The sequence below is a fragment of the Astatotilapia calliptera genome, chromosome 3 (genome assembly GCF_964374335.1).
Source record: "Astatotilapia calliptera chromosome 3, fAstCal68.1, whole genome shotgun sequence".
NCBI classification, from domain to species: Eukaryota; Metazoa; Chordata; class Actinopteri; order Cichliformes; family Cichlidae; genus Astatotilapia; species Astatotilapia calliptera.
Window position 1 is genome coordinate 75,730,621 of NC_137424.1, and position 13,491 is coordinate 75,744,111.

Sequence of the window (13,491 nt, forward strand, 5' to 3'; positions counted from 1 at the left end):
CGACTGTGTGTTTCCTGGGTGAGAGAGCGCCTTTTCATTGTTGTTGTTGTTGTTGTGCTAAGCTAACAGGCAGAATGCTACAAGCATAGCTCTAAAGAATGTAGCATCATGGTAGTCCGTGTTGCAGGGAGAATGGACTGCCATACACGTTATGGGTCTGTGAGCGCGAGGAGGGAGAAAAAGGGGAGTGGAAAGGTACGAGTTGTCATCGAGCAAAAATGGGAACTGGAAGCATGTAAATATAATAATAACCACTTCAGCCAAGAAGAGTGCCTGACGAGCCCAGTTGTAAGTAAGCTATTAAGACTTGACTGTACACCGTGTTCGTGTTTTCCTCCGAAACAATAAGTTCCGTTGGAGCAGTCTTTCAACACCTCTCTCTGTCTCTCGCAAGAAAAATTGACCCACACAACAAAGTAAAGCTATTTTTCGGCTACGAGCCGACAGGGACCCCGCCGTATTAGTCAGAGGTCCCTTTACTACAGTTCGGAGTCGCGGACCTTCAGTAATAGTAATAAATCACACAGCAATAGTACATTCACGTTGTTGTAAAAAGCATGATAATATATTAAGTAATCCAAAGTATTCAGAATACGTTACTGTCATTGAGTAACGTAACGGAATACGTTACAGAATACATTTTGGGGCATGTATTCTGTATTCTGTAATGGAATACATTTTAAAAGTAACCTTCCCAACACTGACAATCAATACAGCGGTGTCAGTACACCGCTGTATTGATGCAAAGTGAGCCTACCACAGACATGAGTGAGAGAGATAAATACGACGTCATGCTGGCTCGGACATCGCCCGGATTAACAAGGTCAGCGTCAGGTGTTGAGGAACCAGGACACCCTGATGAGAAGCGGGCTACTGGAACAAGAAGGTATTGGTGCGCAAGAGACAAAAATAGGGCGTTGTTGGAATACTATTACACAAGTAAATGGTAAACGGACTGGTTTTTATATAGTGATTTTCTACTCATCTGAGCACTCAAAGCTCTTTACACAACTTGTGCATTCACCCATTCACACCCATTCGCACAAGCACATCTTTCTAAGTGCTTCATAGCTAACATTCACACACATTCATACTCCGATGGATGCATCGGAGAGCAATTTGGGGTTAGTATCTTGCCCAAGGATATTTGGCATGTAGACTAGGGGAAGAAAGGAATCAAACCACCAACCTTCCGATCAGTGAATGACATGCTCTACCACCTGAGCTACAGCCACTCCCTATTCATGTATCACATGGTTACATGAATAGGATGATACCCAGTATCCACATTGATGGCAAAACAACTAGTAGCGCAGTGTTCCAAAATCCGGAAGAAGGGACTGCTCTCACAGCTAGAGACTGACAAGGTACAACACACATGCTACTGCAAGGATGAGCCAGGATGACAGGTCAGGGGGAGATATCATTACCAGAAAGAAAGAATCATGGTGAAGCTTGAAACCTGGATCCTCCGTAGCCGGTTACCAAGACTACGCCATGTACCCTGAGAAGATCTACTAGGTGATGTGAATTGCCTGGTGTCATTCCAGCTCGGACATTGTCTGGATCAACAAGGTTTGCTTTAGGTGTTGAGGAACCAGGCACCGTGATGAGAAGTGAGAGCAAGGGATGAAAATAGGGCATTCTTGGAAAGGATTGCTCTCACAGCCAGAAATTTACGAGGTACAACAAAAATGCTACGGCAAGGGGGAGCCGGGACGACAGGTCAGGGGGGAGATGTCATCACCCCCACCCGAGATTGGGTGCCAAGCCCCAAGTGCGATAGAAGAAGGATCACTGAGTGCGAGAGGAACTGACCTGAAAGACTGACCTGGATCCCCCGTAGCCGTTTACCAAGACTACGTGATGTACCCTCAGAAGATCTGCTAGATGATGTAAATGCTAGGACAGGCAAGAGGGTCAGACATATCCTGAGCAGTCAGCTGATAGGTACGAACAAGATCCGGGCTATCAACACCTACTCCCTGCCTGTGATCAGTTACCCTGCTGGGATAATAAGTTGGTGAAGGAGGAGATAGAAGCTACTGACATCAAGACAAGGTAGCTCCTGACCATGCATGGAGGGTTTCACCCCAAGTCCAGCACCCTGACGCAGTATGCTTAACGGAAGGAAGGAGGCCGGGGACTGTCCAGGATGAGACAAGGAACATCCACGAATACATCAAGAAGATGGCCCCAACTGACCGTGTGCTCAGTGAATACCTCAGGCAGCAGAAACCCAAGAAAGAGGAGGAAGATGAAGAACCATCATGGAAGGACAAGCCTCTACACGGTATGTACCACCGGCAGATAGAGGAGGTGGCTGATATCCAGAAATCCTACCAGTGGCTTGACAAAGCTGGACTGAAAGACAGCACAGAGGCACTAATCATGGCAGCAAAGGAACAAGCTCTGAGCAGGCTATATAAAGATGCCCCTCAGACAATCCAGCACATAACAGCAGGGTGCATGATGCTAGCATGGATCCCCCGTAGCCGGTTACCAAGATTACGTGAAGTACCCTCAGAAGGTCTGCTAGATGATGTTAATGCAGCACTACGGGCAATACCTACAACCACGATTACCGACACTAACAAGCTGATCTACAATACGGCAGCAGTGATCAGTGAGATGCTTGGCTACAAGTTGAACAGCCACAAGGGGCAGTACCCTCCATGGAGAAGGAGGCTAGAGGGCAAGATCAAAGTAGCACGGAGGGAGGTTAGCCAACTAACGGAGTTGCAGAAAGGTGCGACAAATAAGGTGCCTAAGAAATACAGCAAGCTGTCCATACCTGAGGCCTTGGAAACTGCCAAGCAAAGACTCACAGCCTTGGCCAGCCGCTTGAGGAGGTACACCAGAGAGATAGAAGGCAGGAGAATAAACCAGCTGTTCTCCACAGAACCAGCAAAGGTGTACTCTCAGTGGCAAGGGAACAATAAGAGAACAGCACCACCAAGGCTGGAGACGGAGCAATACTGGAAGAGCATATGGGAGAAGGATGCAACCCATAACGGCAATGCTCAGTGGCTAGTGGATCTGAGGGCAGACCACAGCGACCTCCCTGAACAGGGTCCAGTAACCATCACAGTGGCAGATATCCAAGAAAGGGTCTCCAGTATGAAGAGTTGGACAGCACCAGGGCCCGACATGGTTCACGCCTACTGGCTGAAGAAGCTGACTGCACTCCACGAGTGTCTGGCAGCACAAATGAACCAGCTGCTAGTTAACGAGAGACACCCGGAATGGCTAACTGAAGGCCGGACGGTCCTGATCCCCAAGGACCCCAAGAAGGGACCGGTCCCCTCCAACTACCGACCAATAACCTGCCTCAGTACCACATGGAAGCTCCTGTCAGGCATCATATCGGCTAAGATGAACAGGCACATGGGTCAATACATGAGCGGGACACAGAAAGGAATTGGCAAGAATACCAGAGGTGCAAAACACCAGCTACTGGTAGACAGAACAATCAGCCGAGACTGCAAGACCAGACTGACCAACCTGTGCACTGCCTGGATTGATTACAAGAAGGCCTATGACTCAATGCCCCACAGCTGGATACTGGAATGCCTAGAATTGTACAAGATCAATGGGACCCTAAGAGCCTTCATCAGGAACTCAATGGGGATGTGGCGTACAACACTAGAGGCCAACTCCAAGCCCATAGCACAAGTTACCATCAAGTGCGGGATCTACCAAGGAGATGCTCTGTCCCCACTGCTGTTCTGCATAGGCCTGAACCCCCTCAGTGAGATCATTAACAAGACTGGCTACGGATACCGACTACGGAACGGAGCAGTTGTCAGCCACCTCCTGTACATGGATGACATCAAGCTGTATGCCAAGAGTGAACGAGACATCGATTCACTGATCCACACTACCAGGCTATACAGCAATGACATTGGAATGTCGTTCGGACTGGAGAAGTGTAGTCGGATGGTAACAAAGAGAGGGAAGGTAGTCAGAACTGAGGGGATTGAACTACCAGAAGGCAACATTGCAGACATAGAGGACAGTTACAAGTACTTGGGGATCCCGCAGGCAAATGGGAACCATGAAGAGGCCGCTAGAAAGGCTGCAACCACCAAATACCTGCAGAGGGTCAGGCAAGTCCTGAGGAGTCAGCTGAATGGTAAGAACAAGATCCGGGCCATCAACACATACGCCCTGCCCGTGATCAGGTACCCTGCTGGGGTAATAAGCTGGCCAAAGGAGGAGATAGAAGCCACTGACATAAAGACAAGAAAGCTCCTTACCATGCATGGAGGGTTTCACCCCAAGTCCAGCACCCTGAGGCTGTACGCTAAGCGGAAGGAAGGGGGCCGGGGACTGGTGAGTGTCAGCACCACAGTCCAGGATGAGACAAGGAACATCCAAGAATACATTGGGAAGATGGCCCCAACTGACCGAGTGCTCAGTGAATACCTCAGGCAGCAGAAACCCAAGAAAGAGGATGGAGACGAGGAACCATCATGGAAGGACAGGCCGCTGCACGGTATGTACCACCGGCAGATAGAGGAGGTGGCTGATATCCAGAAATCCTACCAGTGGCTGGACAAAGCTGGACTGAAAGACAGCACAGAGGCACTAATCATGGCAGCACAAGAACAAGCTCTGAGCACAAGATCCATAGAGGCTGGGGTCTATCACACCAGGCAAGACCCCAGGTGCAGGCTGTGTAAAGATGCCCCAGAGACAATCCAGCACATAACAGCAGGGTGCAAGATGCTAGCAGGCAAGGCATACATGGAACGCCATAACCAAGTGGCCGGCATAGTGTACAGGAACATCTGTGCTGAGTACAACCTGGAAGTCCCGAGGTCAAAATGGGAGATGCCCCCAAGGGTGGTGGAGAATGACCGAGCTAAGATCCTGTGGGACTTCCAGATACAGACGGACAAAATGGTGGTGGCTAACCAACCGGACATAGTGGTGGTAGACAAACAGAAGAAGACGGCCGTAGTGATCGATGTAGCGGTTCCGAATGACAGCAATATCAGGAAGAAGGAACACGAGAAGCTGGAGAAATACCAAGGGCTCAGAGAAGAGCTCGAGAGGATGTGGAGGGTGAAGGTAACGGTGGTCCCCGTGGTAATCGGAGCACTAGGTGCGGTGACTCCCAAGCTAGGCGAGTGGCTCCAGCAGATCCCGGGAATAACATCGGAGATCTCTGTCCAGAAGAGCGCAGTCCTGGGAACAGCTAAGATACTGCGCAGGACCCTCAAGCTCCCAGGCCTCTGGTAGAGGACCCGAGCTTGAAGGATAAACCGCCCGCAGGGGCGTGCTGGGTGTTGTTTATATATATATATATGTTTATATATATATATAAGCCATATATATATATATAAACATATATATATATATATGTTTAGATATAGATATGCCTGACCCCCCCTCCCCCACACCCCCTCCAAAAAAGGAACATAGTAAAGGACACAGAGAATGATTCTAGCTCTTCCTCCTCTATCAGACATTCTCTCCATACCTGAGAGTTTCCAGTCTCCAGCGGGGATCCTTCAGTCTAGCCGACAGCAACATAATTCCTGAGTCTCCTGGATGATTGTAGCTCAGGTTCAGCTCTCTCAGATGGGAGGGGTTAGAACTCAGAGCTGAGGCCAGAAACGTACAGCCTTCCTCTGTGATCAGACAGCCTGACAAACTGCAGATACACAAAACTATCTATCTGTGAACACTTCACTAAATATTTGTTTTTCTTGTGCCTTTTATCCCCGGATACAAATACCCTGATTCATGTCATCCATTCAATTCAACTTAGCTTCATAAAGCAACAACCGATATCAAGTTGGCTCAAGTTGTGTAGCAGTAAACCCTACAATATTAAAAGAGAACGCCTTAACAATTGCACATTCCACTTGAGCAACACTTTACCACAATATTGCATATACAGTGTGGGCCATTTATATGGATACACCGTAATAACATGGGTATGGTTGGTGATATTAAAGTCCTGTTTGTGGCACATTAGTATATGTGAGGGGGCAAACTCCTCAAGATGGGTGGTGACCATGGTGGCCATTTAGAAGTCGGCCATCTTTGATAAAACTTTTGTTTTTTCAATAGGAAGAGGGCCATGTGACACATCAAACTTATTGGTAATGTCACAAGAAAAACAATGGTGTGCTTGGTTTCAATGTAACTTTATTGTTTCATGAGTTATTTACAAGTTTCTCTTTGTTCACAGCCATTGACATGTCAAAGAGGTTAACACGTGAGGAGCAGATCGAAATTGTGTTGATATCTGGTGAACGCAGTAACTGGGTCATTGCAGCAGATTTCAATGCAGAACACCCTACGAGACCACCCATCTCCCATGCTACAGTTAGCAAACTGCTTGCTAAGTTTTGTGATATTAGCTACTCAGAAATGGCACCCTTACAAACTCCAGCTACCGCAGCATCTCAACGAGGATGAGTCGGATCGGCGCACAGAATTTGAAGAATGGGCAAAACAAAAATTGGAACAGGACCCTCAGTTCACGTAGAAGATTTTGTTCAGTGATGAGGCAAACTTTTATGTGAATGGTGAAGTTAACAAACAAAACCACCGCTATTGGTCTGATACTAACCCACATTGGATGGATCCCTCCAAGACTGTTGTAACAACAAAAGTGATGGTTTGGTGTGGTATATGGGGAACAACGATAGTGGGTCCATTCTTCATCAATGGAAACCTCAAGGCCACTGGATATTTGAAATTGCTACATGATGATGTGTTTCCCTCTTTGTGCACTGAAGCTGGCACTTTCCCTGAGTTTTTCCAGCAAGATGGTGCACCACCACATTATGGGTGCCAGGTCCAAGCATTCCTAGATGAACGGTTTCCTAGAAAGTGGATTGGTCGTCGTGGGCCAGTTGAATGGCCCCCAAGGTCTCCCGATCTGACTCCCTTAGACTTTTATCTTTGGGGTTATCTGAAGACAATTGTCTATGGTGTGAAGATACAAGATGTGCAGCACCTGAAACTACGGATACTGGATGCCTGTGCTGGCACTTCTCCTGCGGTGTTGCTATCAGTGTGTGAAGAGTGGGAGAAGAGGGTTGCATTGACAATCCAACACAATGGGCAGCACATTGAACACATTTTATAAGTGGTCAGAAACTTGTAAATAACTCATGAAAGAATAAAGTTATGTTGAAACCAAGCACACCATTGTTTTTCTTGTGACATTACCAATTGGTTTGATGTGTCACATGGCCCTCTTCCTATTGAAAAAACAAAAGTTTTATCAAAGATGGCCGACTTCTAAATGGCCACCATGGTCACCACCCATCTTGAGGAGTTTGCCCCCTCACATATACTAATGTGCCACAAACAGGACTTTAATATCAACAACCACTCCCATTTTATTCTGGTGTATCCATATAGATGGCCCACTCTGTACAGTATATACTATATTGTAAGAGTAAAAAAGAAAACATTCTTTGTTACTTCCTATTTTGACTTCTCTTTTCATGCCAGTGCTGATCTGTGTGAGTGTTGCCAAATGTCATTCAGAAAAATATAAAAAATAAAAATAATACCACACAGGCTATCTGCTCATTTAATAGAAGTGACTGTGAGGTAGCTGTGGCAGCACAAAATAATCAATGCAGTCTGATAGTCTGTAATGATCCTATAGAATAATATACTCCTATGAGGTCTTTAATGTATGATGTGGCCTGAATATTCAGAACTTTGCACATAAAAAGAAGAATTTTAACTTGGATTCTGGATTTAACAGGGATCTAAAAGGGAGAAGCCCCCTCTCAGTACTCACACTGCAGCATTTTTGATCAACTAAAGGCTTTTCAGGCAGTTTTTAAATAACGTGATAGTAAATTTGACTCCAACCTAGAAGAAACGAGTGTGTCACTCAATTTTTCAAGAACACTCTGGCAAAGGGTGTTTTAAATAATTGTAACATTTTATCAATATTGATCAAGGAAGGAAAGACATCACTTTATCAAAAAGAACTTAAGAGTTGCTTGTAGTCTTATGAAAATATCTTTATGAAAATTTATGAAGTTTATGAAAGTCAGAGTCTGAAAATCCAACCAAACATTAAATAAAAGGTTCCTGGCAATTCTATAAGCTTTAGATCCTTTATCAGTATCTAATAAAGATGATAAATAATACAGAGTGGAAGAGACTGAATTCTGACCTGAGACTTTCTAGTGTGCAATGGGGAGTCTCCACAGCAGCAGACAAAAACTTCACTCCAGAATCATTCAGGTCATTGTCACTCAGGTCCAGTTCTTTCAGGGTAGAGGACTGGGAGCGGAGAACTGAGGACAGAACGTCACAGCTTCTCTCTGAGAGGTTACAGGTACCCAGTCTGAAAAATAAAGAAAACAAAGACAAACACACTGAAATTATTATGCTACATTGAGGAATTATTAGATTTAATTTAATTTATCCATCCATTCACTTCCAATTATTCTTTTCAGGGTCTTGGAGGGTGATGAAGCCTATCCCAGCTGTCTTAGGGTGAGTGGCAGGGTACACCCTGGACAGGTCGCCAGTCCGTCGCAGCCAGTCTTCCAGTCTGTCGCATGGTTGTCTCTGTCTATGTGTTAGACAGAGACAACCATTTGCCCTCACATTCACTCCCGCATTCAAATGGGCAATTTAGTGTTTCCAGTTAACCTCCCCACTAAGTGCACGTCTTTTGACTGTGGGAGGAAGCCGGAGTACCCGGGGAGAACCCATGCAAAAACTGGGAGAACATGCAAACTCCACACAGATAGAACCTGGCCTGATGTTGGAATTGAAATCATGACCTTGTTGCTGTGAGACAACAGTGCTAACCACCGTGCCACCGTTCTGCCCTAAGTTAATCCAATTAAATTTAATTTAATTTAATTTAATTTTACTGGACAGAACTGCTATTGCTTTATTTTAAACACATCAAAAACATGTTACTTTACTGTGACATAGAAATAATGACAAATAGTAAGACCCAACTACAAGTGGATGAATTTGAGCTTACTAACTACATTTTTAACAGGTTAATTATGTAATTCAATGAAAAATGAAATATTCTTTGATCTGACCTCAGAGTTTCCAGTGTACAGTGTGGACTCTGCAGTGCAGTAGACAGAAGCTTTACACCTGAATCCTGTAAGTTGTTGTCACTTAAGTCCAACTCTCTCAAACTAGAGGACTGGGAACTGAGAACTGAGGCCAGTGATTCATAGCTTCTCTCTGAAAGAAAACACCCACTTAATCTGAAATAAAAAAGAAAAAGAAAAACATACCTTGTTTGTGCAGTGATAAGTTACCATATTTAGCATATTTAGCACATTCCAACCACTCAGTTTCCAGAGTGGTTGGAATTGCTATTGTCTTATTTCAAACACATAAAGCATTTATGTCTCCAAAACCCAAATTCAGAGCCGTTTCTACAGGAGAAGACATACATACCCTGTTACATGGTGGCAAATGTCAAAATGACGTCACATCTGCTGGCGCATGCCGTCTTTTGTTTAAACTTGGTGTAGCTTTAGACAGTAATTTACACTCTAATAACCAAAAGTAAATGAAAGGCACCTGACCATTTTTTGCCAGTTATTTGGCGATGCAACACAGATTCATTTTATACTGAGTGGAAAAGAATGATTTTCTGACCTTAGACTTTCTAGGGTAAAGTGTGGACTCTCCACTGCAAGAGACAGAAGCATCACGCCTGAATCCAGGAGGCTGTTGTTGCTCAGATCCAATTTTTTCAGACCTGAGGCCTGGAAGCTGAGAACTGAGGATAGAGCTTCACAGCTTGTTTCTGAGAGGAAACAACCATTCATTCTAGAAATAAAGAACACAGACAAAAATGTTGGATTAAAGTGTATAGATGGTGCAGCAAAGAGTTTCCAGATTTAGAAATATTTAATGTTTTTATGGGGTAGCCGGAATTGCCATTGCCTAATTTTAAACAAATCTGAAATATGCCATCTTACTCCAACTTAAAAATAATGAAAAATTCTGAGACAACAACAAATGGATCATTAAAATTTTTGTTTTAATTGCACATTTTTTTCATCCCCTCCACGAATCAGCCAAAAAAGAAAAGGGACATGGGCCCAACCTCCTGCAGGCCTACCACTTGCAGGAGGCGCTGTAGGGGTCGGGTGCATTGTGTGCTGGGGGGGGGGCAGGAGTGGGGGCCCCCCCACTTCTCTGGTGGGGAAAGAGGCTGAGTTAGTGTATGAGGTTGAGAGGTAGAGGTAGATATGTTCGGGCTCACCTCAATGCATGGCTTGGGCTCTGGAACTAGTCTTCTTGAGTGGGGCTAGACTCTTTCTCAGTCTTGAGTTGCCCCTGGTGAGAGGCAGCGGGTTGGGGTGGGTATTCTAGTATCCGCTCAACTTGCTGCCTGTACATTGGGGTTTCTCCAAGTGGAATGGGTCTTGACTGTTGTCTGCATGTGCCGAGTGACAGTTCAGAGTACTCAGCCTTTTTGGAGTCCCTGGGTGAGGTGCTGGAGGGTGCTCTGTTTTCCTACTGGGAGAGTTCAATGTTCATGTGGGCAATGACAGTGAGACCTGGAGGGGCGTGATTGGGAGGAAAGGACTCCTGAAGCTGAACACAAGCTGTGTTTTGTTGTTGGACTTCTCTGCAAACCACAGTTTGGCTGTATTGAACACCATGTTCGAACATACACTGAACAAAAATATAAACGCAACACTTTTGTTTTTGCTCCCATTCCCCATGGGATGGACGTAGAGACCTAAAATTCATTCCAGATACACAATATAACCATCCCTCCCAAACAGTGGTCACAAATCAGTCCAAATGTGTGGTAGTGGGCACATCTGCTATATTGAGATAATCCATCCCACCTCACAGGTGTGCCACATCAGGATGCTGATCTGACATCATGAGTAGTGCACAGGTGTACCTCAGACTGCCCACAACAAAAGGCCACCCTGGAATGTGCAGTTTTTTGCGCTATTGGGGATCTGGGGACCCAGAACCGGTCAGTATCTGGTGTGACCACCATTTGCCTCATGCAGTGCAACACATCGTCGCATGGAGTCTATCAGATTGTCAATTGTGGCCTTTGGAATGTTGGTCCACTCCACTTCAATGGCTGTGCGAGGTTGTTGGATATTCGTGGGAACTGGTACACGCTGTCGTATACGCCGGTCAAGCACATCCCGAACATGCTCAATGGGTGACATGTCCGGTGAGTATGCTGGCCATGCAAGAACTGGGACATTCTCAGCTGCCATCTGCCCTGAACAATGTGAACCATGATTCATCCGTGAAGCGCACACCTCTCCAACGTGCCAGACGCCATCAAATGTGAGCATTTGCCCACACAAGTCTGTTACGGCGAAGAGCTGGAGTCAGGTCAAGACACCGATGAGGACGACGGGCATGCAGTTGAGCGTCCCTGAGACGGTTTCTGACAGTTTGTGCAGAAATTGTTTGGTTGTGCAAACCAATTGTTCCAGCAGCTGTCTGGGTGGCTGGTCTCAGACGATCTTGGAGGTGAACCTGCTGGATGTGGAGGTCCTGGGCTGGTGTGGTTACACGAGGTCTGCGGTTGTGAGGCCGGTTGGATGTGCTGCCATATTCTCTGAAACGCCTGTGGAGACGGCTTATGGTTGAGAAATGAACATTCAATGCATGGGCGACAGATCTGGTTGACATTCCTGCTGTCAGCATGCCAATTGCACGCTCCCTCATTGCTTGTGGCATCTGTGGCATTTTGCTGTGAGACAAAACTGCACATTCCAGGGTGGCCTTTTGTTGTGGGCAGTCTGAGGTACACCTGTGCACTACTCATGATGTCAGATCAGCATCCTGATGTGGCACACCTGTGAGGTGGGATGGATTATCTCAATATAGCAGATGTGCCCACTACCACACATTTGGACTGATTTGTGACCACTGTTTGGGAGGGATGGTTATATTGTGTATCTGGAATGAATTTTAGGTCTCTACGTCCATCCCATGGGGAATGGGAGCAAAAACAAAAGTGTTGCGTTTATATTTTTGTTCAGTGTAAGAGTGTTCATAAGTGTATATGGCACCAGGACATTCAAGGCTGCAGGTCAATGATCAGTTTTGTAATCATATCACCAGACCTGCGGCCATATGTTCTGGACACTAGGGTAAAGAGAGGGGCTGAGTTGTCAACTGATCACCACTAGGCGGTGAGTTGGATGAGATGACAGGGTAGGATGCTGGACAAACCTGGTGAGCCTAACATATAGTGAGGGTGCACTGGGAATGCCTGGCAGAGGCCCCAGTCCGCACGATCTTCAACGCACACCTCCGGCAGAGCTTTAACAGCATTCCGAGAGAGACCGGGGACACTGAGTCCGAATGGACCATGTTCAGCACCTGCATGGCTGAAGCCGCTGCACTGAGCTGCGGCAGCAAGATGGTTGATGCCTGTCATGGTGGTAACCGACGAACCAAATTGTGAACACCAGAGGTGAAGGAAGCCACCAGGCCGAAGAAGGAGTCCTATCGGGCTTGGTTAGCCTGTGGGACCTCGGATGCAGGAGATAGTTACCGACAGGCCAAGCGGAATGCGGTGCGGGCAGTAGCTGAAGCAAAAAATCGGGTGTGGAGGAGTTTGGAGAGGCCATGGAAAAAAAAATTCGGAGTGCCTCGAACAGATTCTGGCAAACCTTCAGGAGGGTAAAGGAGGAGGGTAAGGAGAAGGGTAAAGTGATAAAGTAAAGTAAAGTAAAGTAAAGAGGAGGGTAAAGGGTAAAGTGACCTAAGGAGGGTAAAGTGATGCTCTACCTGCACTATGTATAGTACAGGTAGAGCACTATACACTATGTATAGTGCAGGTAGAGCGCTGCTGACTGCAACTAAGAAAATTGTCGGGCTGTGGAAGGAATACTATGAGAACCTCCTTAATCCCACTGGCATGTCTTCCGTTGAGGAAGCAGAGTCTGGGGGGTGAAGAGCATGACCCGCCAATCTCTGGGGGTGAGGTCACTGAGGAAATTAAACAACTCCTTGCTGGTAGATCCCATCGGCTGGATGAAGGCTCTGGATGTTGTACGGCTGTCCTGGTTGACACACCTCTACAATGTTGTGTAGAGATCAGGGGTTAGGTACCTCTGGATTGGCAGACCAGGGTGGCAGTTCTCATTTTTAAGAAAGGAGACCAGAGAGTGTGTTCCAACTATAGGGAAATCACACTGTTTAGCCTCCCTGGGAAAGTCTATGTCAGGGTGGTGGAAAGGAGAGTCCATCCGTTATCAAACCTCGGATCTTGTTTCCAAGATGGCATCGTAAATGGATGCCCTTGTACTTCAGTTTGTTACTTCTATCTTGTTTTTGTGCATAATTTGTGTGGCTGGACACTCTTCTGGATATTCTTACACCAGAGAAGAGCATGTATATATTAATGTGCTTAGCACTTTTTTTTTTTTAATTAAGTGTTTGTCTTATAGGGCTTTGGAACATGACGTTGTGGGAGGGGCGTGACCAGGATTTTTGGTTGAGGCGCCATTTGTGTAG

The 13,491-nt window shown here is 46.2% G+C and overlaps 1 long non-coding RNA gene across 1 annotated transcript; it reads right to left on the reverse strand.

The window, feature by feature from the left end:
- Nucleotides 1-8,170: 8,170 nt before the first annotated feature.
- Nucleotides 8,171-9,929, reverse strand: LOC145425854 (uncharacterized). The gene is made up of 3 exons (XR_013906614.1): nt 9,631-9,929; nt 9,057-9,230; nt 8,171-8,338 (listed from the first exon to the last, which is right to left on the reverse strand). It is a non-coding gene; the product is annotated as an uncharacterized LOC145425854 (long non-coding RNA).
- Nucleotides 9,930-13,491: the final 3,562 nt, after the last annotated feature.